The sequence below is a fragment of the Gossypium hirsutum genome, unplaced genomic scaffold, assembly GCF_007990345.1.
Source record: "Gossypium hirsutum isolate 1008001.06 unplaced genomic scaffold, Gossypium_hirsutum_v2.1 scaffold_343, whole genome shotgun sequence".
Taxonomy (NCBI): domain Eukaryota; kingdom Viridiplantae; phylum Streptophyta; class Magnoliopsida; order Malvales; family Malvaceae; genus Gossypium; species Gossypium hirsutum.
Genome location: NW_024402967.1, coordinates 5,602 through 9,874, shown reverse-complemented (window position 1 = coordinate 9,874; position 4,273 = coordinate 5,602). Strand labels below are relative to the sequence as shown.

At 34.1% G+C, this 4,273-nt stretch overlaps 1 pseudogene; it reads left to right on the top strand.

Annotated features, from left to right (window-relative positions):
• The first annotated feature begins 741 nt into the window (after window positions 1-741).
• On the top strand, window positions 742-4,060 carry LOC121226647 (ORM1-like protein 2; annotated as a pseudogene).
• Window positions 4,061-4,273: the final 213 nt, after the last annotated feature.

Below are 4,273 nucleotides of genomic sequence, written 5' to 3'. Positions count from 1 at the left end.
TTTAATCATTGATTCTTTTAAAATTTAAACTTTCATTTTATAAAAATTTGAAGTCAAGCAGAATTATTTATGGACTTTTCTGACTATGTAATTCACTTTTGCTTTCAAAATTTTTACAGATATTTCAACAATTTTTTCATGTCATTGACATATAATTTTAATAAATTTTTACCATAAACCATGAACCTTAAGCCCGAACTTTGAACTCGAATTATAAACTCTAAACCCTAAATCTTAAACTCTAAAAGAGTTTAGGGTTTGAGATTAGAGGTTCAGGTTTGAGTTCGGGTTAAGAATTAGAGTCAAGATTCGAGATTCGAGGTTTAGGGTGAAAAAAGTTATTAAAATTTGTGTCAATGACATAGAAAAATTATTAAAATATTACTAAATAATTGAAAATAGACCATGAATAATGTGATGAAAATGATCAAAAATAATAATTTATCGTATCATAGGAGCATTAAATTAAATCTAAAGATTTTTTTTAAGAATAAAATAATTATTGGAACTCATACTAATATTGAATTATGAAATAAATGAAATGATGAATACCCCACATTCAAATTCTAATTTTGTAAAAAAGAAAGACTTAAAAGTATTTTATCCCAATCGACAAATATATATATATATTAGAAGCATTTTTCAAGTAGCAATAAATATAATAATCAAAAAAGAAGAAGAAGAAAGTAAACCATCAAAATCTAAAACAGATAAAATAAAGCATAGATAGATATTATGATTATCCAAAGGAAAAACAAAACAAATAAAGAAAACGACAAGTCTTTAGTCTTAAAGACGAAAGTTAGTCCAGGTAAAGCGTGTCGTATGGGCTTTGCCAAAGCAGAAAGGTTCACGAGATAGATAAGTCAGTTTGTTGTTTTGGATTACAGCGTTGGTTTGGTTGGTTGTTGTTGTAATAATGGTCGGCTTAGAGAACTAATCACCCTTTTCCTAACCATCAAATATCCCCATCCTTTTTATATCCTAATCTTCCTCCTTTTTGCAGATCAACGATCCTCTGGATTTTTCTTTTCAGATTCCTAAATCCAACAATACCTAAAGCCTTGAGATATTTATATAGATCGATCGAAATCGAAGACAGCAGGGTGGCTTGAGAAAAGGGTAAGTCTGGGGTTTGGTGGTTATTGGAAGTAAATGGCGAATCTGTATGTGAAAGCGGTGCCACCGGCGGATCTGAACCGGAACACCGAGTGGTTCATGTACCCAGGAGTATGGACTACTTATATTCTAATCCTATTCTTCTCCTGGCTCCTTGTTCTCTCCATCTTCGGTTGCTCTCCTGGCATGGCTTGGACCGTCGTCAATCTCGCTCACTTCCTCGTGCGTTTTCTTTTCTTGTTTCTTCCCATAATTGTTTTTATTGTCTTGAATGTTCAATTGGGTTTCTTTTTATGCCCGGGAATTACTTATTCTGTTTTGGGTTTTATTCGTTGTTTGAAATTGGCTTTGTATGGGTTGATTTGAGTGTCTTGGATATGTTATTGCTATTTTCCTTTAGGTTCTTTGTGGGGTTGTTGATTTGTTCTTGTTTTAAGCTTTAGTTACACTGTTAAGTTTGAATTCCATGCATCAGTATCTCTCTTTTGTCTCAGTTGTCGTAGAGAAATTGTTTAAGTTTGAACTGAAATCATCTCAATTGATATGGGAAATGGGTAAATCAGGGTGTTTTAGCGATTGAACAATGTCATTATTTTCTGAGAATCTGTTCCGAGTATGAGATATAGGGTGATATATATTCAAAATTTTATTTCCTAGCATTCCAACATGTCTCTAGAACAGAATTAAGATTTGCCAATGCAAACCTAGTCCATGTTGAGCTGTTTTGCAGCTTGGCCATATATTATTACCTGTATTGGTAATTTGCCACCCGCTTATACTTCTCTTTATATCTGTCTGAAGTCCTTTATGTGCTGCTTCACTTTCTATTTTGCATTAACTCATGTTGTTAGAAGGTTAGCATCTATCTAATCATGAGGCTTTCCAACTAGTTGATTGCTGTCTCTAAAATATCCATGCCTTCTTGGTATTTCAATCTAGCTGATCTTGTGCTTCTTTCTCTTGTAAAAATTAGTTGCTTTCTGTTGTATTTCACAGAGTACAAAAGCCTTAAGTTTTTCTATTGGGCTATTTTTTTCCTATTTAGTTTCAGAACATCACCAATCTGCTTGATAGTTATCTGAACCAACATTGAATAATCTATTTTCAGGTTACATACCACTTCTTTCACTGGAAGAAAGGAACCCCATTTGCTGAAGATCAAGGGATTTACAATGGCTTGACTTGGTGGGAGCAGATAGACAATGGAAAGCAGCTTACACGCAATAGGAAGTTTCTAACTGTCGTACCTGTTGTGCTGTAAGTCTCCTTATTTGATATCTTGCAAAATGTGCGTATGCATGTCTTCATTTCAAGCATTGAAGGTTGATTATTCAGCCTTTTCTTTCTTCCCCTTATTAAATTAACAAACTGTATAGACTACTAGGCATGCCAGAATCAAACAATGGGTAAATAAATATAGAGCCCACTGATTATATATGATTTGTTTGTGCCATGGGAGAGTTTCTGTAACATGGCTCTGTTATATTGAGTACTCTTATCATCAAATGGGTAGCTGTTGCTTTTCTCTTAACATATATCAAGTATGTTCATGTGCGTACAGGTATCTATGTTCTCATTTGCCTTCTGTGAACTAATATTTATTCAATTGCATTTGTAAAAAAAAAAAATGGTTTCTTTTGAATTCCTTTACTTATCACCAACATGTTTGTCAGTTGGTCGTTTTTATATATTAGCTCTCAAGGCTCAAGTCAATGCCAACTTTTGTTGTGATACTTTGTTTTGTATAAGACACTCATCAAGAAAACCCTGCCTTATGTAAATAATTTATCAGACCTTTTTATTAGAGTTATTTGAATAGAAGATAAACAGGAACTTGTTCCATTGGCAGGAATGGATGGATTCAATGTGCAGTGCAATACATGAACTTTGGTTTTGTTAAATTGTAAATTTTAGTTCAATTTTCACAAACCACCAACTCTGTTACAAACATGATACCAATTTAGGTTTACTTATTGCATACATGATATATTGACTCAACTTGGAAATAACTGGATTTTTTTATATATGTACAATTGAATTAAAATTGAAGTTTCATGTGTGTAGTTGTACTAAACGAAGTTCATTCACATTAAACATTGATCTAAGTTAATGTGTAACTTTTAGATTTATCCCTAGGTTAAATCTACCTCCCTGTGTGTGAATGACCGAGTGTAACATCAAACTTTGAAAGACCAAAAGAGAAGAACTACTATTATGTGATTAGATTTTAGTCTTGCTATGGGATTTGAGACTCTGCCAAGTATGCAGTTTGTCTTCAATTTGGTGCAGACTTGTAGAGTCTTGTTTCCTCAGAGAAGTCTGGTTGATTGCCTCACAAATCAGACATTGACAATATTTTGATAGATGATAAACAACAGAATTTCATCCTTGATTGTCCTGCTGCTTTCATGAACCTCCGCAGTATGACTTCATTATAGTTGATGGGCTTTTGTTTTGCCAGAGAGTTTGCTGCATTTAGGCATTTTGGATTTCATTTGCTGAAGTCAGATACTCAGATACCTATTGACCTTGTTTTTTTCTGTTTACTGACAGGTACTTGATAGCCTCGCATACAACCGACTATCAACATCCTATGCTCTTTTTAACACACTTGCAGTGCTTGTGCTTGTCATCGCCAAGTTCCCCAACATGCACAAGGTCCGGATCTTTGGAATCAATGCAGACAAGTGAATGAGTCTCCCTTAAAGAATAGTTGGTTTTGCCTGCTAGAAGCCACTGCTGCTTCCCCTATGCTAAAAACGGGCATCTTTTGTATAGGAGGACATTTCGAAAGCTGTCTTTTGTTTTTTTGGTTTTTGCTGAGTCTGCGGACTGCATTTACAAGCTCTCTTAGATCAATAAGTGTACAGTGGAGAAATCTAATGTATGTTAAATACTTCACTATGCTCTTATCAGCGTATCACATATCTTCATACCGTAATCCATATCTTTGAATCTCTTATGCACCACCTGGATGACTCCAGTTCGGTTTAAGCATTAATGTGAAATTGGGTGTTAATATATTATGTTATTGGATTGAAAATGCAGTAACATAATAAAGCTATATGAGAATATGGCAATAGCTGTTATAAGTTTGTATGGAAGAGACGTGATTCCAAACCATTCTTTAGATTGGAGAGCATCAATAGAGAGG